Source organism: Syngnathus leptorhynchus, chromosome 9 (genome assembly GCF_054491065.1).
Source record: "Syngnathus leptorhynchus isolate UIUO chromosome 9, UIUO_Slep, whole genome shotgun sequence".
NCBI classification, from domain to species: Eukaryota; Metazoa; Chordata; class Actinopteri; order Syngnathiformes; family Syngnathidae; genus Syngnathus; species Syngnathus leptorhynchus.
In genome coordinates, this window is record NC_141203.1 from 5,807,659 (window position 1) to 5,830,461 (window position 22,803).

The 22,803-nt window shown below is 38.3% G+C and overlaps 1 protein-coding gene across 1 annotated transcript in view; it reads left to right on the top strand.

Annotated features, from left to right (window-relative positions):
* The first annotated feature begins 716 nt into the window (after positions 1-716).
* The window catches only part of kcnh3 (potassium voltage-gated channel, subfamily H (eag-related), member 3), a 47,029-nt gene continuing 24,942 nt past the window's right edge, over positions 717-22,803 (top strand). The window contains exon 1 of the mRNA XM_085920394.1: positions 717-760. The gene's annotated coding sequence lies outside the window, so the exon portion shown is untranslated. The remainder of the gene's footprint in view (positions 761-22,803) is intronic.

Consider the following 22,803-nt stretch of genomic DNA (forward strand, 5'->3'; position numbering starts at 1 on the left):
TGACCGAGCAATGCTAAAACACTGCGTGCACCTGTTAATGGACCACAGGTACTGGAGCCTTAGAGCTCAAATTCAAACTTGTTTTTATATGTTTTGCGGGTTATGGATAAAGTTCAAGTTACTACAAGACCAACAACAGCCTTTTGTTTTCATGTATTATGCACACGCGTATCCCTGCTGCTCAATGTTGGTTTTATATATTTCATAGAAATAATCATCAGGATTCCATATTCTATTGGACAATAAGCTACGGTTCTGGACGGGGTCAAATAAGCTGCTCTGTTTACACACATTTGAGACAGTATCTTTGAAGATATTATCTGTCGTTCACGAGAAATCTACACATAAACTGTAGGCAGGGCTGTTAAACTCATTTGTGTAGCGGGCCACATAATAGTTATTGCCTCTCTCAGAGGGCCGGTGTAACTATGAAATTCAAATACTTATATAAGCATATAAAACAATTGTCCCTGAAATCAGAAGTGCAAAATAGTTGCAAGAAATAATACTTAAAAGGTAGTTTAAAAAAAATATAAACATTAAAACCCTATTGTGACTTGATAATAGTATTGTTATGAGGAAAATCAGCCAATCTCTGGCCCCATCTTGTGCCTCCTGTTTGACATACAGGAAACCACGACACCCAATTACAAAAAAAAACAACCAATCAGTGACAAAAGGGTGTGACGGAGTGGCAATTATTAGTAACACACTCGCAGACTCACACATTGCTGGCTCACCCCATGAGTGTTCATAAGAGGTAAGTTATGAATAGTCTTTTTTGGCATCTTTTGCAGTGTGGGATGATTTGTTAACTTGTACATGAGTTTGAACATGAAAAACAGGAATATCAAGTGGAAAGATACAAAGCCTACCAGAAACTCCTCATTTTCATGACATTTCATTTCCTGTTGGCGTCCCATTAGTTTTTCCAAATTGAATAAACAGGGGAGTGCTGGCTTTTGCAATTAAACCCTACACTCAACAGATTTCTTTGAGCTTATTCAAAATCTCCTTGGAGAAGCAACTGACTGACTCGAACGGCAAAGCTCTCCAATTTCAAATTAATTGGCTGCATGTGGGAAACCAACCTGGGGTGGCCGATTATATACATGAACGTGTGTGTGCGAGTGTGTGCGAGTGTGTGCGTGTGTGTGTGTGTGTGTGTGTGTGTGTGTGTGTGTGTGTGTGTGTGCGTGTGTTCTTTCATGCCGTAGAACTGTGATTGCAAGCCACCGCCACGTGTTACCCCCACATCTCATCTTTTATTAAAGCCTATCAGAGTCATACGATTATGTAATTATGGCAATTATGCGTCAGATTGACGAGGTATACACATATTCATGCTTGCTGTTCTCAGTTTGTCGAGAAGCTGGCGTTTTTAAGGATGCTGTTTACATGTGGCAAGAAATAAGAATGGAAAATGCCTTATTATTAATGATGAACTATTTTGACTGTAGAAAGAAGAAATAAAAACACCAGTTGCCTCAGTCACAGCTGATGGAGGCAGCCATGTTGCAGTCCCTGTAGTGCTAGTACATTAAGTTCCCTGCATGAAAAGCAAGCTTACATGAGAAAACTAAAATAAAACGAGGCAGTGTGTGAACGTGATTACTGTAATAGTGCACAAAATTAAAAAACAAATTAATGACATCAACACATTTAAAGTAGACGCTAAGAAGCGAGACGTCAATGTGAATTAGAACGTCTTATTGCAATAAATAGTTTTTGATGAGATTCCCTAAATAGATTGTATTTGAGTATTTAGGTTCCACTGTTTTCATGTAGTACTGAAATAGACAGCATCTCTCGCTAGCTCTCTCTTCTCGATGCTTTCCACACCTCTGTGGTGCTGAAAGACGCACAGTAACAATGTTGACTTTTCATCTGGTTTGTTATGCTTGTGCTCTTAATAATAGAAAACACGAACAAAGAGTGTGATCGAGCACTCCTCACTCACTGTGTGTACCCATTTTTTTGGTGCTGGCTCAATTACACCATAATTTTATGGAATTAAATTATCCTTTGTATGGTTTAGTTTTGTGATTCTTTTCATTTTGAAGCCAATGTGAACTGGCCACACATTGTCTTTTTCAGTGAATGGATTATGAGAGTATCTCTCCACCACTTACAGTGGTCACCAAATTATCTTGACTAATACCAACATTGTAATTTGAAAAATGGAATGATCAATAATTTATTTTATTGAACCTATAAACACATTACAAGATAAAGCTAAACATTTAGAATTTAGAAAAAGTAGTAGTTATTATCATTCATAACAAATTACATGTTCAAAAGGAGTGGGAAGAAGTTGGCTACAAAAACATGATTTCTATATATATTTCACTATTAAATAATATGCTTCGATTAAAACAAGTATAGCTGTTTCAAATAAACATGCTATATATGAAAACTAACAAAATAAAATAAATAAGAGCCTTATGTAAGTATATTGAATAGCAATAATAATAATAATAATAGTTAAAAGTAGTTAAAACTAGTATAAAGTTTATGCTCAAAGGAGTAATGGTTTGGCATTTACAGACCAGATAGATTGCCCATACTAATGAATGTGAGGAGCTGGCAGATAAAGATGAGACAAAGGGAGCAACATGCAATATTTATCAGGCCTTAATAGAGGAGAAGACAGTAGGTAGTGAGTAGTGGCGAGCTATCGTGACTGTTTTCATTTGCATTCATTAATATTGTCACCAGTGTTCGCTGGTACATTAAGCTCTTGTGTCCTTCTTCCTACATATCTTATCTACCAAACAAATTGCTCTTTGGAAGTGACATGAACCATAGTCAGAATTCTTTTCTCTGGTGAGGATGCTACGGCTCCAGGTACCAGGGAAAAATGTTGTGATAAAGACGAATGATTTAATTTTAAATGTCAGCTATGGAAATAGTCTCTTTTTTTAAATACAAAAATAAACTGAACAATGTGTGACACTGAAAATCATTCAAGTCGAAGCGAACAAAAAAACAACAGTCCTATCTTCAACATGAATGAATCCTCTGAGACTCATGAACTTGAGAATTGAAAAATTCATCAGTTCTAATTTATGAAGTTTTCTATGACTTTAAGGACGTATTTTAACCGTATTTTTTTGGTTATATTTCAAACTTTTTTGACTTGTTCCAATTCAGTGGAAACAGCAATATAATACATCACGAGTACATTAATTCCAAAATATTGCCGTCTGTCGTAAGATTATGAGCGATTTGATGCTTCTTGTGAAGATATTCTCAAACCTACGATAACAGCAAGCCACAAGAGCAACACCACAATTTGCCTCATGGTTAAAAGATTATCTGACCCTTGAGCGTGCACATCTCGTACGTGCCCACCTGGGTGTTTCGCTGTGTCAATTCTAGCGTGCGTCAAGAGACTCATCAGATAGCAATCGTTCACAATCGCTTTGTAATCTATTTATAAATAAGTCTGTTTCCCTTTGGTTTTATGAGTCCAACCCGCCTCTCTGTCTGTCCATCTGTTTATCTATTCATCTGGCAGGTTGTCCATCCAAACTGCTGCTCTGTTTGTACACCTGTCTGTCCATCTGTCTGCACATCATGTCTGCGGCTGTCACTCTGGCACTGGTGCACTGCTTTGATCAAATCGGTTTCTTCTACTGGCCAGCGGGATTAAATCTGGCCAGTAGAAGGTACTTGGTGTCATGGTACATCTCACACCACACTATGATTTGAATTGTAATGTTTTAAAGATCACACTGAAAAAAAAAAAAGGAAAAATACGATAAATGTGCAAAAAAAAAGGCACTGGATAAGTGGCTCTTATGACTTTGATCTAGATATTTTGTAGGATCGCTGTGTAAGAGGGGCTCGAGTCCAGACAAATCCTCATGTATTAGTAAAAATCCAACAATTTCAAGGCATTGAAACGGCATTAGCTGCTTAACAGCCTCCAGAACGGCTGGCGAACAAATTGCATGGTAGGTAGGGGCTTTATTAAATCCAATAAGTCTCAGTAGGAAATATATAAATAATGAACAAGTACCTTGCCATTAACAATTTTATGATTTCACATGGAATAAAGTGATGAACCTGTGCAGGCAAATTCAAAAGAATGAAAAATGTCACGTCATCTAAAAGGAGACCAGAATATGTTCATTTATCATCTAGGACCGTAGATGGAGCTGAGAGGACTCGGGAATGTGGAAAGACAAACACATTTGGCTTTCGTAAAGGTTGTTCATGAGATTTTTTTTCTTTTGCTTGTAATTCCATATAATGCATTCTAAGCATTCATACATAATTGATAAACAATCCAAGTGAAAATGTCATTAAATGGATGATGTTTGGCCATGAAGCAAGTTTTTAGATTACCTGCTGAAAATATCTTTAATTTAGCACAATGTTCTGTAAACCAAGAAGGGGAGCATTTCTGTGCACACAAATCTGCCAAACGCTCGGCATGCCACCATCCGGAGTGCAGAGGCCACCTTTTGAAGTAACATGGGGGCCATCAAGATTAAATTTAGATTCAGAGTTATGCTTTTGATTAAAAACCTGAAAGAGAATGGCAACATGCAAGATTCGAACCAAGGATAAGAGATTATAAAAACAACATCCTACTTTATTCATCAATATAAAACCCACAAAGACAGCCATCATATAATAACTTCACACTTTCATAGGACTGAATTATCATCAGGAAAAATGGAATGTCGAATGTTCTTGGTAAAAATCCCCCAAAAGAATCCACACAAAAAAAAGGTTGCACAAGGAACAAAGTAGATAACAGAAATAAATTTACCCCGTTGAACCATTTTCTTATCCGAAATAGATTTTATGTTCAATCATTTTTAAAACCATATATTGGGGCAACATAGTGCACTAGTGGTTAGCACATCTGCCTCACAGTCGAGTTCTTGGTTTGGCTCTTGACTCATGAGTTTGCATGTTCTCCTCATGCTTGTGTGGGGTTTCTCTGCCTTCATGCGTGACGTCGCGTGAGATCTTGAGAAATCTTGTGATTACTTCTAAGCATAAAAATATAAAAACTCTGGGATATGTGTTTGGACTTTTGGGTTATTTTGTGTTTATCAAGGAGAACCTATTCAAAAAGATGTGTGGTTGAAAAATGCCATTTAAAGTCAGTTTTTATTGAGTTAAGTATTAATTGGGATGTCAAAAAAAAAAATTAAAACATCACCGTGTTGAAGACTTATATCACGGCATTAAATCCCCCCCAAATCCAGTTTATTGTTTTTCCAATAATACTGCTTTCTTCATGGCCTTAAAATCTAATTTAACATGAATTCCTTTAGGAACGGCCAGGTCAGATCAAGAAAAGGCAGCTAGTCAGTAGTTTGCATTTCAATGAAGCCAACAATGCTTCCGGCGACAAGCATCCGAAGGGCCCTGGGTTTCATAGATGAAGGCAAACCTGGAGGCATTTTGGAATTAAAGCCTTTTTTCCCGTCAGTACAGATGCAAAGACATTTAACAAAGGCAAAGAGGGAAATGAAAAGTTCTAATCAGACTAATAATCATTTCATTAGAAACAAAAGTACTAGAGAATTAATCAGAAGACACTTATAGTATGCTGGAAGCTGATTGTTTTGTGCACTCAGTCGTTTACACTTGAAGGCTTGGAGAAACTGGGGGAATTATGTTGAAGGAATAAAGAACGACAGTACACTTTTAATCAAACTTGAACAAAATAAAACAATGGTAGCAGTTATGGATTGTGTCCGTGGCATTTTTAAGACATTTTGTTGATTCATTTTAAAAAGTAAAATCTGAAAGGCTTGCTACATTTATGAATGTAAAGCTATCAAATAAATTTTTCTCTACCTTGCATATTTATAATCATCTATAATCGTGTTTAATTCTTGCAAACGATAAGAAAAGAGAACGACGTCACATTGTTTATCGTCTTATAACTTTTATCATTGAAAGAAACCAACTATCAGAGAAAGAATATCCTTAAAGGGGTTACGTCAACATGTTTCTTTACAATAAACCGTCATATTCCACAAATGGAATATTCCTGAGAACGTTGTGTTTAGTGGGAATTCTTGGAACTCATTGTACAGAAAACGTTTGACCTGACTTCCTCTTTAACAACATCTGGAAGAACCATCGTCGAAAGGTATATTTTTATCGTGCATTTGTTGACTGGTACCAAAAAATAATTTTTTCTTGCAGTTCTCACCCAAGTCATAGTGACAATCTGGTAGAGATGTCCACGTTGCCATGGCGCTCAGCGTGCCAAGGCAGCAACGGCAGGTTGAGGTTTAATTTAAACCAGAAGAACAAAGACAGACAGAATTAGGGATGATGCAAGCGTGTTGAGGAATGTTATGTATGATGTGTTGAATGTCGCTTGCAGCAACAGGAGGAACGTTGGGGGTGGAAGAGCTTTGATGTTGATCCAAAGTGAAGCTGGTGTGCGTGTATTTGTGTGTATTTGTGTGTGGATGTATGTATTGCACAATCTTGATAGTCACCAACCGGCAACCATACGGTTTGTGGTGCACCGCTCTGTGTCTACTGAGTGTCATGGGAACACTGTAGGTAGGGCTTTGGTTGTCCTCCTACCCGCCTGTTTCACCCACGTAGACCCACACGACGTCACCATCACTCCTTCCGCCTTAGAAGTGAAAGGTTAACATGCCATATACAGTACAATGTATGAACAAAAATATTGGGACCTACCACTTATGGGTGTGTGGTTATTTTTCTAGAATCATGTGTTGGTATATTTGTCAAAACTATCATTGTGACCTGTGGATTCATCTATTTGGAGTCTGCCCTTGAGTGCATGACAGATTTTTGAGCCATGCATTTTGTCCCTGGTTGGTTGGTTTTCCTCAGTTGCGGTGGTTTTTGCCAAATCAAATTAGAGGCTCAAGGTGAGACCAGAGATGGCAGGGGTTTTTTTTTTTTTTCATTAAATGCTTATCATGTGCAATTGTGACATCAGAATGATAGCTTTAACAAATATGACCAAATGTGACTTTTGGGGGAAAATTGGCAACTCATTGTTGAAATCAATTAGTTTAGTTATTAGTTACTGTGGATTTGAGTTAATTTGAACCAGATGGTTACATGTGGTCAGGCTCTTCTTGGTCTTTTTATGCTCTCTGTCGCCATGTTGTGTTGCAGATTGCAGTGCGTGGATGGTGTCACATTGAAGGAGAGGAAAACATTAGCACACGTATTGTTTTTGTGTCATTTGTGCCATTTTTTTTGCGGCATTGCGTCTGGATGTATTTTTCTCAGAGGGACTTTAGATTATCAAGAGATGATCTCCAATAGAAGCAGTGGCACGATGACTTTGTAAGATGACCGATGTTGTTTTGATTAGATAGAGTTTGGTTTTGTCATGTTTTTATGTGCATCGCCTTTGTGACTCCAGACAATGCAAGCAAAATCTCCCCGTTTCATGCATTATAAAAATAATAACGGCTTTCAAATTCAATAAACCTATCTCATGATTCATTATAAAAAAATATATAATGAGTGCACTTTGGGCTAAACTGTCCTGAATAGAAGTCAGTCCTTTGATTATCTGCACGGATGCTAAAGTGCTTTTATGTGTTTGCCTTCTTTGGGGATTGAGATTTGATGGAGGAGGATAGGGAAGATCACTTTGAGCCTATTTGGCTGATGTTTCAGCGAAAACACAGCCCGCTTCATGGCTGGACCTTTGAGACATGATTCCAAAGTCAAGGATGAGAAACGTGTGAGAAGAAAAAGGTTTAACTGGGGCCAGATGATCAACACAGTGGCAATAGAGCTTCAAAATGCAAGAGAGAGTGCGAGAGAATTGGCTTGTTCGTTCAACTTTTGTGTCTGCCAAATACATGAAACGATTTGATGTTTTATGTTTAGAGTTCAGTGTGTTAGGATTCTTTTTCTAATATGCTCTGTTTGAAGTGATCTGAACACATTAATATATTTAAAAAAAGACGTTTGGTCATACAACTTATACTAACAGGCGAATTCTCTTGGCTTGACTTGAAAACATTGCAGACTATTTTTAATTTCAGTGTACTCAGTAAGCTATCCTTTGTAATTTTGAATGTTTATTGATTTCACGCACAGATTCTCGGCAAAGCCTTAGGGAATAACAACAACACTCAGGATTCTTTATAAAAACAATTGTTTGCCTGTGGCTCCTTCAATCTCAAAACACTCCTGGTTTGATTTGTGTGGATGGCCAGCCGACAATATTGGCCGCTTGACTGCAATTATATTGAATAACCTGAAAAGACTTAACATCGACTGGTGACCTCAGTCTTTTTCAAGGCGCTGACAACTCTTGACAGACAGAACCACACGCTGACTCCACACACACCTCCACATCACTGCGTGGAGATCTATGATTATCACAGGAGATGGGCTTTTCCTTCTATGTTATCTCTATGAAGAGCAAACATTTGGTCTGCAAATCAGAATAGTCTGCAATTTTTGCACCGTTCTGCACATACAGTGTGAGGGCATGTGTGTTATGGGGGGGGTCATGATAAAAGGGTAATGGCTTCTTGCATCATTTCCATTTTCGCCACTTTTCAGCCACCGCGGGAAATGCAAAATCCCCCCTGGAATCCCAACATGAGAATAAAAGGGAGGCCATCCACGCGACAATAAACTGGCTTTCCTGGAGGGCATTACAGAGGATATTGGGTCAAAAGGTGGTAAAAGAAATTACTATTGATCTGCAAGCTCTGAGAATATGGGGGCAAGACTCAGCACAGGTCACTGGAAATGACACGGCGCACTTGCCAAGTCACGAATATGTATTCACGTAGCATTTCACTCTTTGCGAGCTTTCTGTAGTTTTTTACAAACAGGAGGAAAAGAAATGAGAACATTGAGTTCTTTGTAAGTTTTTTATTGCTATAAGTTGAGCAAGCCAAGCACTTCACTCTTGATAATTGTCACATTAATGAACGGGTTTACGCCATTGATAGTGAACTTGTGTTTTCTCCACATGCACGGATGTGCGACATCAATTACCAATTGTGTAATTCAGTGCCTTGGTGACAATGCAGTGCCTCAGTCAATCCATACCATTGCTGTATACACACTTGCTGAGACTTCACACTCAGCAAGTAACCATCACTTATAGTGCTGACCAGTGCTTGAACAGAGATCTTCAGCTCTTATGCTAAATGGAGACAGCCATTATTAACTGTATTGTTCTGTAAGGTGCTGTCTTTTAAGTTCAGCCAAGAACACCAAAATAAAAAAAATAAACACAAAGAAATCGACTGTATATGCTGTGAGACCTTAAATTATTAATAGCCGCACAGAACGTCCCTGAAGTGAACGAGATTGTGTTTGCTGTAATATCCTAATTGTGGGAGTTGTTCGGTGAAAGAGCGATCGGTAAATTATTATACTTTATCAATTTTGCATAAAATGTCAAATATCTGCCAATGCGATCCAGCTGATCAATCTGTGTGACGTATTGATGAAGATATAACAGCACCCCTCTGCTTCATTTCATCCTATCAAAGTAACTAAAATGAACTACACTGTGTAAATGTTGTTGTAACTTACCGGACAAATAGCTTGCGTCTTTATAGCAGCATTTTACGATTTGTTTTTTCCCCCCTTCTGACTATTGTATTGACTGTCGTCAAGCTGTTGCCCGGGCATGGTGCCCAACAAATGCTTTGCCATCTCTGTTCACTTCAATCTCAAACTGAAATGCACCCAAATGGTGCTATTGTTTTCTCAACCCAGACCCGTCAGGGTCTTGTTCTCTCTCTTTTGGGAAATGATGAGCTTGGTCAAAGAATAAAATAACTGGCTTTAGTGCTAGACTGGACTAGAATTATTTATAAGGATTCTTTGCAAAGAAGCACACAATTTGGTGCCAAAAAGCACCAAGGGAAGGCATAAGATGGGAAAATACTCCATTTGCGAGATATTACTGTGAGAAACACAACAGCATATCCTCTCATTGGAATGGATGATCATCGCCTAAAGGCAGCGGGAATTGGGAAGTTGAGTTAAAGAGCTGTGATGTGATAATAGTGGTTCAGCTGTGGCGTTCGCGACTCTCTGTTTGCTTCAATATGACGACAATTATCATACTGTGCTTCATCATTTCACTGATGACTGAAACACCTTAAATGAATTCCCTGTAAATTGCATCATGCGCCAGGTTGCTGGGACTTTATTGTCCTTTCATGAAGCCATACCCTGAAATGTAGCCCAACAGGCTTTGAATTTACGTTCTGTTTAATTCAAAGAGAATGTATTTTATTATGACATCCAGCCAACTGTTATTAGATTAAAAAGGCTGTGATTGGTTTTTTTTTCCACCAAAGCGCAATTGATGGTGTTAGAATTGACCAAATGGTCTTTGACAAGCACCTGGCAAACAACAAGGCTTCATAGAATTGTCGTTTTTCTTCGTTCCAACAAATCTGAATATTTTCCAGACTCCCCCCTTATTTTTAATTTAGTCTCTCTCTGCCCCAGTGATTGCTTTATTTTCTGCTGTCACCCATAATTTTGCCCCTCCTTCCCGCATTGCTGGCACCACTCCGCTCATCTGCAGCAATCCTAAATCAAACTCCAGATTAACATAAGATGTCTATATGCATTCATTGGATAGTCTTCCTAAATCATAATTCATCACCACTTTCATCTATTACGACTAAACAGAAATACACACGAAGCCTGCATCCATCTCTCGTTAAATGCATCGATTTTGCGGTGTCATCAAATGTATCTGAAGCAATTATGAAACCTGTTGAAATATGTTTATGAGTGATTACATCTCCGTATGTAATTTGTTCCATCAAATTCAAGCTATTGAATTCACGTGTGAACATACAGTTTAAGACAAGTCTAAAAGCACCAGGAGGCATGCCGATTAACTCCTTCGGCGTCTTGGAAAAGGGCAGTTTATTTAAAAGCTTGTTAAAGTGCCATCAATTGGTCCCTTGCATACCTGCTTGAAGACTTGAATTGCTTGAGGAAAAGGGTAATCCCTTGCACTCCTTTTTAAAGAGTGGACCTTTGAAAAGAAGAGGTCCATTTCACTCCTCATAGCCTCAGATGGAAGGAATTAATTATGTGTCAGTGGGTTAAACTGGAGCCATTCGTCTGAAGAATTGGTCCTGTGAAACACAGTTTTATGTGTTTACACGATGCAAGAGGATCCAAAACGATTTGCTCACAAATGCTGGTCAGATGTAGAATGACATTTTTCTTTTTCGATCAAACTGGTTCAGGGTGAGACCAGCATGTAAAGGTTTTTAAAGTTGCCAAAAACTAACGAAAAAAAAAAAAAAAAAAATTAAATAAACATGAACAAAATACAAATGAAAAAGAATAAAATTAACAGTGATTATAGTGAAAATATCTATTTGTATTTGTCAATTCATTGCTTTGTTTTGGGATTTGGTTAATTAAGGTCAAATAGTTAAAACAAATAATTAAATTAACAATGAAGACAAGAGGTAGAAAATGGATGGACGGACGGATGGATGGATGGATGGATGGATGGATGGACAGACGGATGGACAACAACATAACCCCTCAAGCATCCATAGGTGTGAATATGTGCGTTCCTCTCGTATATGTCTGGAAACCAGCCCATCTTGATTGCCAATCAAATCTTGCCCATTGTCAGATTGAATCAGCTCCTTAATTAACGCATGACCTCTATTTGCAAACAAACAGCCACTGATCCAACTTTGAAAAATGAACAACTTTCTTTCCAGCCAGCCAACCAGCCAAAATGTAGCAGTGATAGCGCGTTAACGAGACATGCAACTCGTCAAGCCAGGGTACGCGTGTTTACCGGTGGGTTATAAATCAAGTGCATTGCAAGACATTATGGAAAAGACCCTGCTCATCATTCCTAGACCATCCATCATGTTGTCCCGGTGAGGCTGCACATTATTCTCTTCGTGAGTTGGGATTTGACTGCATGATTAGTGTGTGGACTTGCTGGAGGTGGCCTCACTCTGATGAATGGAGCATGTGTCATACGATTGTAGCACTATCATGGCATACAGCTCCTGTAATCTAAAACTAATGTCTTGAGAATGACTGACACCGCCTGCAATCCGAACTCGATTCATAGACAGCCGGGGACAAGGCTAGGCGATAAAAAGGCCAATCTAATCAGAAATTCTTTGAATTTTCATGCTCAAGTAAAGAAAAGTAGCCGTTTCCAATCTTTTCTGCAGGCCACCTTTAACATCTTAAGTGGTAGTGGGGTATTTTTGTCTTCATTATAGATCATTTTAGTCTCTTCTGAGTAAGACTATTTTTTTGCCACGGAATTACTTTAACCTTTTCAATTTTCACAATGTTTTATCCTCAAGAGCCCATGATCATAAAAGAACAAAATAAAATGATGCCTTTTTTTCAGAAAATGATAACTTTTGCCATTTTTATATTTATTATTTATTTATATTTATTCCTAAAATATGACTCTTCCAGGAAGAGTGAACCACAAAAAAGGAACATAACCAGATCAGCCATTGAGATGGACTGGCCGACTTCTTCGTGATTCTGCTATATTACGACTTCATGCTTATAAAATGACAACTTTTTTTTCTCCCCCCCAAAAAAAGACTACTGTCACAAGAGCCTACCAAGGAAAAAGGTATGTCTGTTGAGTCTGTTACATTTTGGAATGGACTTTGGTTCAAAAGACATTCCCGAGGCCTATTTTCACTTCCATTAGTAATTTGCTGCAGCATCCAAAACCATTTCCCTCATTACTTCTCACTCTTTCTCTTTTTAGTGTCGTTCATTGATGTTTTCAAAGGGATTGTACCCGCACCACCTAATAATCTCTTCACGCAGATTCGCTTCACATTTTGCTTCCCCCGTTTTATTTCCTTACCTGAACCCTCTTGCTCGCAAGTCTTCATTTTTTTTTAGCCTCCTAATTTAATTAGTCGCAGCATATTGATCACCTCATTGTCAAATGTTGCTGTTATATTAAGAGGCAAATTTGATTCAATTAAGTGCTGTATTCCCCCCCCCCCCCCCAATTGTTTTTTCATTTTGCAGTTTAGAGCTGTTGCTCCCTTCATTTTTTTTTTTATCATTTTCTTCAATTTCTTTCTTTTTTGGCTCTTTTTGACTAATATTGAACAAGGACTTTGATTTTGATATTCTGTGACTGGGGTCATGCATTTGAGTCCATCTGCTTGTGTTGTTTGACAAAATGTATTGCTGAGTGAAGATGTTGACCAATTGAGCGGTGTAATTAAACCTTTTAACTTTAGCTTATATTTATGTGCGTGTATGTTAGCACTAATAAATGTTGCCTGTGCTGTCAGTGAAGATATTCTAATGTAACGGTTTGGACTTTGGATAAAATGTCAAATGAAATAGAGTTCAATAGGAAATTGCCTTTTAAAACTTCAACCACATTGAAGTTTGCCCGGCGTCCTAGAACAGATTGTCATAATGCCGTTGAATGTTGTGGTGCTGAAATGGGAAAGGAAAAAATTGATATAGAAATTAAACTCAGAAAAGTGCCAAGAAAGGTCATGGGAGAAGGCCAGCATGAACAGCGGGAAGCCGGAAAGTCTCCTCTATCGACTTCGTCCAATTTTTTTGTGGAATTTCAGCAGGTGCCAAGGACATAAAAACACGCATAAAACAAAAAGTGATGAGGACAGCTCAACAGAGAATATCCGGACAAAGTTCATCTTCTGGTCTGAATGAAATCTTGAGATGGGAAAATCTATTTGGATTTTAGGAGTCTGATCACAACCTCTGTCCCCAAAAGCAGCACCAGGCAAACATTAACACCACGGATTACTGATAAAGGGCACGAAAAAGTCAACCAATTTGGTTTGACCAAGACACTTGAGGATAATTCCAGTTCTTGTATCAGGACAGGGACTTCAAATTGTACCCGTGTGACCCAGATAGATGGGCCACGCAAAATTGCATTTTTTTAATTTATTTTTTGCTGATGCAATTGTGTGTATTATGTGTAATGGTGTCAAAATTGGAAAACCATTTTGAAAATTGCCCATTAACTCACTCACACCAGTTCAAATTATCTTTGACTTCTATAGCCGTCAATGGCAGTGAATGAGTAAAAAAAAAAAAAACCTTGCAGCTTTACTTCAGATTATTTGTTTGTGTTATTGCATTTTGATCACCACATAAAACAGGATCAACCAGCTTGGTAGCTCTGCACTTGGTTTGCAATTTGATTTCCTGCGGTGAGAAGTGCGGTTCTCATCAATGGTTGCCATACCTGCAAACCTGCATGCGGGAGCACTCCATCCATCCAAATAACCTCATCTCAGCAGGAGTTGTACATGGCCCTGAGGGTTTATGGACTTTAGGGTTGGGTTTAGAACATTTCTAGGTGAACAGATTTTGGTATAAATGGTGGCAGGCCTTTTAATGAATCAAATGAATGGTGATATCCATCACTAATATATTTTTCTTTCATTAAAAGTGGTTCGCCCCAATTTTTATGCAAGTTGCCATTTTCTCCTTGAAGCTATCGTAGCCACTCATTTATGGTGTTACTATCATTTGAAATGATGCGGATTGTTCAAAACAAATCATTTTCTTTGGTGATCTAAATTTATGTGATTCCAAGCCAATGTCATGTCCATTTTCCTTGCAGTGCTAAATTGTCATGGACTGAGCTACTACTCCACCACTGTCCACTAAAATGAATTGAAAGGTCACATTTTTTTCTTCCCATAGTGTGACCTTTCTTTGATCATGCGGCAACAAGCTTTAAGGCCTTCATTTGCATTTTCTAGCTAACAAGCAATCAGAGCGATTCTTATTTTCTTATATTGAGATTAATGGCCAATTCATTCAAATCGTATCTTGCACTACTTTTTCTACAATTCATAATAATATATTACCGTATAAAATGTTAGCCCTCAACACTTTATTATACATATACGGATAATATGGGCATAGTTATAATATAGTTCACCTTGACTGCAGCATTTTTTTGTAAAAGCACCGTTTTTGCTTGAATGTCAGTGCGCCCCATTTTTATTCAGTCTGCGCTGTTGGGCTGTCTTTGATACTACAGCTGGAGAATCTCTGATTGGAGAAGCGACATACGAGTGGGGCGGGAGTGCATCCTGCAGTACGTTTGTGTGTGTATATATATATATATATATATATATATATATATATATATATATATATATATCTTTGTCTCTCCACAAGTTTCCAAACCCCATCTTTAACCCTACTAAGTAGCCTCTCAACTAGTCAAGCCCTCTTGACATCAAATTAGCCTTTAAGTGGACCTTGAATTACAATTTGCTTGACCCGATTGTAAAACTAAACTGTGATTATTTCCCACAGAGGATTCAACATATGGACAATATTACTGTCAACTTTTCCACTCATGCTTCCTCTTGTACCTGTTTCTGTAACATCTCAGGCACCCTGGGACTCATTTCAGGTGGTGATGTCACAATTGATTCTTAGTCATCCATCACATTTCCTTCCAGCACGTGCTCATTTCGAAACACAAGCTATTTGTTTCACAGTTTCTACTGAGTTTCATTACCTCCACCTAGTTCCTCTCCGTGGCAGCCCTTTGAGTTGTTTTGTTTAATTGTGCCATGAAAAAATGCCACACACGACACAGACGAACATCGTGAAGGGTTTCAGGCGTCTGCACTGGTGTAAGCACAATTGATTAAAGGCCCTTATTGCACCAGTTCTACCCTGAAACAGCCCAATTCTGCCTTGTCTGGTTGCATTTCTATGAACAATTTTTGAGGGCCATGCAGTCACAACGTAAAACTTTTTTTTTTTTCCAGCTGGTATCTTTCATTTATTACATTTCTGGCTGCGAACCGTGCAAAACCCTGAAAGAAAAAAACATACCATGTTCATGTTAATTGAGCACTTTGGATTCCAAATCACTAACGGTCATTAGGGCAGTTTGAGGTTGCCTCAATGCTTTTTTTTTTCCTGCGCCATCTCGTAATTGGGTTGGGCTTCATTTGCGGGCAGGACTTTATGTTTTAATCAGTTCAATATTTGGAGGAACAAGTAGATGCATTATGTCCTTCTGTAGATGGCTGGACTAGATGCATGTGTGTGCGTGCGTGTGTGTGTTTGTGTGCGCCTGTGCCTGTGTATTTATGAGCCATTAGGTCAGATTGCAACAGTTTATTGCCTCTTCCAAGAAACATTCTTCTAAACACATTGACTATTTCAGATGGGATAGGTGTGTGGCCTTTGCTATCAAATGGCGTGTTGCCATGGTGCAAGCAAATGTGCTTTTGTGTGTGTGTGTGTGTGTGTGTGTGTGTGTGTGTGTGTGTGTGTGTGTGTGTGTGTGTGTGTGTGTGTGTGTGTGTGTGTGTGTGCGCGCGTTTGTGATCAGCTTGACCACTTAATGAGCTGTTAATGCTACGACTGGGTCCAAGCCAAGGTATGCTGAGAACATTCAGCCCATTACGATGCGTCCGTGTTTCGATAATAGACTGCAAGTGGGTGAGGCTTATGTGGCCAGAGCTCAAACTTTCTACTAAAGTTGTGTATGTTTTGCACAATTCGACACCTTGATTTTTAGAACTGGTGTCTCAGGCCTTTGTGGCTTATACGTATATCACTCAATTGGAAAGGTGCTGATTGCACAAATCAATCAAGACTTGTTAATTACTGCGTGCATGTGTTTGCGTGGATGCTAGTCTGCGTGTGTGCCTATAGTGGTATCGACAAAATATTTGAATCATGATGATGTTTATTTTGTATTGGATGTTGGCGTGTATCAATGGAGGAATGGGAAATGTAAACAGTTTGGGGATACTTGTAAACCTGCAATTTGCAGTTTTCCCAACAAGTGTAAAAGAAATACTCGACTTTGCAGAGATATCAGCTATGATATCACAATTTGCCAATCAGCCAATGAAATTATTATATGCAAAATAGAACAGCAAACACAATCTTGTTCATTCCAGGGATATTTTGTGCGTCCATCGTTTGTAACCCAACGTTTCTCAGTATATAGAGTCAGATATTTGTGTTTTCATTTCCACATTTTTTTAATCATTTTGTTTTCCATTTTTTGTGTATTGAGGGAGAATTTTTAGGGTTTAATCAAATAATTCCAATCTGCGTCCGTTCCACTATATACAGTCTACTATGAATAGGTTGACTGTAAAGCAAATAAACTGGTAAATCATTTGTTCCATCTTCTGATTGGATTTTTTTTTTTTTTTCACTTGGTGATCGGTGTTCAGTGGATTTTTATTTAATGGTTTTTGCGCAATGAGCACTTTGAATTCAAAACCACAGATGGTTGTTAGAGCTCTTTGGGATTTTCTTAATGCTCTTTCTGGTTCATCTTGGAATTGGGTAGGAATTGATTTGCGGTCTGGGCTTTATGTTTTATTGAGATGGATATTTGGGCAGGGAGAGGGGAGTGGATCCATTATGTCTTCATGATGACAGCTAGATAATCGTGCATTTATGTGTGCGTGGGAATGTGTGTGTGCGTGTGTGTGCACATGCAAATATATTTTATGAATAATAAGCAATACATTTGTTTACACTTTTAGCATTTAGAATGTTCATGTTACACAAACATACTTAGAATGAACATATATATATATATATATATATATATATATATATATATATATATATATATATATATATATATATATATATATTGATTTACACAATGTCACTCCAATTGTGCTATTTGTATTCACTCAGAATTCTTCACCTTTTTGTCCTTAGGTACTATTGTGCTGCAAAATATGCTCTTCCACTACTCAGAAGAGCAATGTGTCTAGCGGAGAAATCTGTCTGGTCTTGAAAATGACTGCCTTTGCAAATGCAGAGTGACATTTATTGTCCAAGCTGCTGTACAAGACATCCGTCTTTCACTTTGCAACTGTATAGCCAGTAAAAACATTTTGGTAACCTCCAATTTTGAATGGTCTGATTGATGTCTGAGTGGTGAGACAAGGAGGAAGTTTGTCCTTCAAAGAGGTGTCTTGCTATACACACCTTTTAATCCTGCAACTTCTTGTGAACTTTTTCTATTCTTCTTCCATTAAATTTTTTTCCGCTTGATCACTCCAGTGTTTGGGATTGGGGCGAAGGGGACAAGGCACTGTGTTTTCCTCATGTATGCCCCACCCTCTCGACCATCTCCAAGGAAACGCACCACAATTGATACCTGTCGCCAGGCAACATCCGCTGGTGTCTTTGGGAGACAAAGCTGCTTGCTGAGGGGAACACATGCACCTATACACACATGTTTGAGGCATATCCATTTGTGTGCATGTGTGTGTCTCTCTGTGTGTATGTGTAGCATTTGTAGCGTTAAAAGTTCATTAAGTGGTCAAGCTGATCATGAACGCACAAACGCACGCCCGCACACACGCAAACACACACACACATGCACACACACACACACACACACTCTACATCTGTATTTACACATTGAAATAATATACCATGACACAGGAGGATGGTGCATAATTCTGTACAGGATTCCCTCTTTATTTTTTATTTATTTTATTTATTTGCTCTTTATTTTGGAAACATGAATCATATACTGTATTTGATTGTTCAGCTCTAAATTTTAAATTCCTAGATATATTTTTCATGCTGATTTAAAAAAAAAAAAATCCTAATTTATATGGTAAAATGTTCATCCAAATATCTCCTGCCTAAGGCGAAAGTGTACAATTTGGTACTAATCAAATAAATGCAACAGCCTCGCCTCACTCACCGTATGATTCACTGCTGACAGTGAAGTTCCAGTAGAAACAAAACAAAATCAATGCATTTTTTCTCCCAACAGGGCAAAAAACATTGAGAATGTTTGCAGGCTTTGCAGAGAGCAGAGTGGCTGTTGACAAGAGGGTTTTTTTTTTGTTTGTGGACATGGACACAGCTAATTAGACCACTCAGCCCAGCCGTAACTTGCTGTCAGGCTAGTTGAACAGGAACATGAGCTAATCGACACTAAAAAAAAAACTACACGAAAACACACATGAATCAGCCACTTGAATGAGCCTGCAAACGGAGCCCGGGGCCGGCTCATTTAGCAATGTGCTGTCACAGCATCTGATACCATCCTCATTTGTGACAATAGACTGAATTCAGGTGAGATAACTTTGTTCATAAAATGATATACATTTCGAGGTGAGCTTGATTTTAAAGTATAACGATTCGGTTCAGTTCTGGTCAATTAACTCGCATTTTGTAAATACATTTTCTGATTCAAATCGATTTTTGTTAGAACCTTATAAAATCCAAATAATTTTTTTTTGTAGTACATTGTGCTACAATGTATACAATTCAATGTTGTATGTATACAACACTGAAAAAAGAAAAAAAATCATACAGTTACAAGAATCATTATTATTGTGTGAATAAAACATTTTTCGAAATAGTAATAGCAGTTTTACAAGTTTACTCTCAGAAAACTGCAAGGTAATTTTTGTTCTTGACTTCTTCCACAGAAAATCGGAATAATGTCATAAATTATGTGCGTTTAAGAAAACTTCTCATTCTGTAAAAACAGGTCTGCCTGCCACTCACCATGCTCATATGATGAAGTTAAATGCAACATTTCATGAAAATTAAGTCATGAAAATTTTACAAGAGTGAAGTCGTAAAGGATGTACTCCACATTTTTATTAGATCCTCCCATGTGGTAAAAGTGCCCCCGCTCCCCAGTCACAAGCTGACATACCAAAGTGCATTAAAATGCAGGTCATAATGAGAGAGGTGATAAAAAGTCCTGCCATGAGTGGTGAAGTGTGCGAGCCTCAGGGAGGGTTCAGCTGCAGGTTAAAGAGTTCATCAGTGTGGCAGCTATCATGTGTGTCCCAGGAGACGGAACGCCATTACCGCCAAAGCCTTCCATACAGTTAAGAATTGCACGCACCAACACACACACGTATGAAGATATCATCAGGTGGGTGAGTGAAGTAGCGGAACCGCACATTGGCAGCTACTTTACATTCTTATTACTGTTTAGCCAACAAACATCCCCGAAACTGAAGCTTGAAGTTTGCCACTACAACATATTGTAAGGTTATAATATTAAAATAAAACTAACATTTACAAAAATAAAGCTGTCACATTATGTGGAAAACATTCAGATCATAGAACTTTTTTTACAGTGTATGAAAATAATCTTAAATTGAAAATATGGGTCAACCACAAAAATAACAGGCTGTTGTATTTACTGATATGGTGTGAAAAAAAATGATTGGAATATTTCTCTCTGGAGAAGTCCTTGGTGTCTACTTATCCCACCCCACCCCTTTACTAAATTTTGTTAATTGGCTTAAATAATTTTTGCTCGATGGTAACTTGACAGGTTAATCTCCTCCTTGTTTGTTTGGTGTTGTGGTTGGTGGCACTGAGTCATTTGAGCACTTGTGTCTAACACTCGGAGTGTGGATGACATTGACAAAACAAAATGTCTCCCACGGGAACTTTGAGGACCCTTCATGTCACTAACAGATGTGTTTACTGAAAGGCAATAAGGAGAAAGCACATGAATGAGATCCGCTGAAGTCATTAATGCATCTGTCCTCATTTTCCGTTTTGGTTATTTCCACTGCCGACATCAAATCGGAAGTATCATGTTTTCGATACTGCTGATTTGTTGAGGAATGGAAATGTGTCTTTCCTAGTAATACATTTTTAATTGGACGATGGAAAAAAAAAATATATATATATATATATACACATATTCAAGATATGTGTAGCTAAGTGTGCTCATTGTTAGTGGCTAGTAAAATATATATATATATATATATATATATATATATATATATATATATATATATATATATATATATATATATATATATGTACGTATGTATAATATATATGTGTGTGTTTCCTTCATCACTTTCTTTTTTAAAGGCCTCATAAGTCAGTGTCCCAACATGCTTGCTATTTTTGTCTCGTAAACTCATAATGTGTGCCCAAGTGTCGATAATCTTGCATTGATCCTACAAAAGAGCCTCCAGTCTGTTGACTCAAGTGCCAGCAACCGATCATCAGTGTCTCTTGGCTTAATAAACCGATGTTGACAATTTAAGGACACGGCATCTTTGAGGTGCTTTAGTGTCCTCGTAATTGTTTGCACGATGTGGAGTCTAAAGCAGTGTGTCCCTATGTTGATTGAGCCAAGGCAACCACAAGTCAGTGTCATTGCGATGAAAATATGCTGATAATTATATCTAAATTTTCTGACAAAGTGACTTACCCTAACCCTAACCCTAACCCTGTTTAATTGAACACAAAGCTGACTGGTATACTCACGGGAAGCCACTTTATTCGGTTGTTTGAGAAGCAACATGGTTAGGATTTATTGTACTTTCTGACATAAAACAAAAAGACATTCTGCCTGTCACACTACGTCATCGGATCGATGAAAATTACAAACAAAGTATTTTATCATTTCCCGCAGCACTACTGATGATCTCTCACAGCACACTAGGATGCCACAGAACCCAGGTTGGGACTGACTAGTCTAAAGGGCATCAGCAGACACACATAACGTACATGTCTGCCTTTTAATGCTAATACCTTCAAAGCCACTTTGAGGGAGTCCTCAAAATTCATATCTAGCCTAGAACCAATCTGTGCAGAGAATCAATACACTGAAGATATAAATGCCATGTGTGGGTTTTGTCCATATATGAGCCCTATTGCTAAAAAGAGGTGAAGTTTAATTTTCAATTTTTCCAGTGTTCAAAGGCAATCACAGTCCATTACTGTATAATGAGTTGCGAGTCACCTCAGAGTTTTATTTTTTATGTGTTTTTTTTAGGCATGTGGGCCTTATTGAGTACCAAGAGTACCCTACCCTAACCCTCCCACCTAAAAAAAAAAAAAAAAAAAACGGGTGCATTACCAATCCAATTTTATCAATCATTTATTTTAGTACATTATGGTCCACAGTAGCTCTACTTTGACCACTTCCCCACCTTCACAAATTATTGGTGAGGTAACGCGTTTTGTCTGGAGGGGAACGTCTGGGGAAAAAAACACAAATAAATCCAGTGTTGTCTCGTGTTGGATGTGGACTTCCATCAGCATGCCCCCTTTGCAGTAGCGGTCACCACTCTCCACAGCAGTCCATTAAAAGTGACCCGAGTTCATCATTTGACAATATGTGACTCAGTCCGATAATGTCATACTAACACACTTTCTGTATAAAACTGAAGCGCTTACATCATTATGTTCCAATGAACAACTGAGTCGCTTCTCTTCTTCTCCTAACCTTTCCATAAAAGTGTCAGTCTGTATTTTCTATAAGGCCTTAACAGCCATTGTAAATTCACATGAAATATACATTCCACAGCAGAGGTAGCAGAGGTTGAATAACAGATACGCTTGGAAAAGGAGAGAATCAAGTCTCCCTGCGTCACTGTCGTCTCAAGCGGGGAAGTGCCGTGTCCTGAGGCAGGGGTCATCGCTACACAAACCAGATTTAATTACCCCACGCAATACTTCACGAGATCTCATGGGACTTGATGTTATGAGAATCACACCTCAGAAGTGAAACGCCTTCCAGTATTGATAAAAAACGCTCATGTCCCAGCATGTCTCACACGTGTGCATGGTGTCATGACAACAACAAGAAGCAGTTGACTGGTTCAACTGAGGGGTCAGCGTGGCCACTGAGCTGTACCGAACTCTCAAATAATATTCATTCGATTGCCTCGGGGTTAAGGTGATTGATTTTGCGGGACGCATGAATTGAGCTTCAATGTTGAACAGAGGTTGTGACGTACCGAAGTCAAATTCCTCGTTTCTCACGCTCAAACATGGCGAATA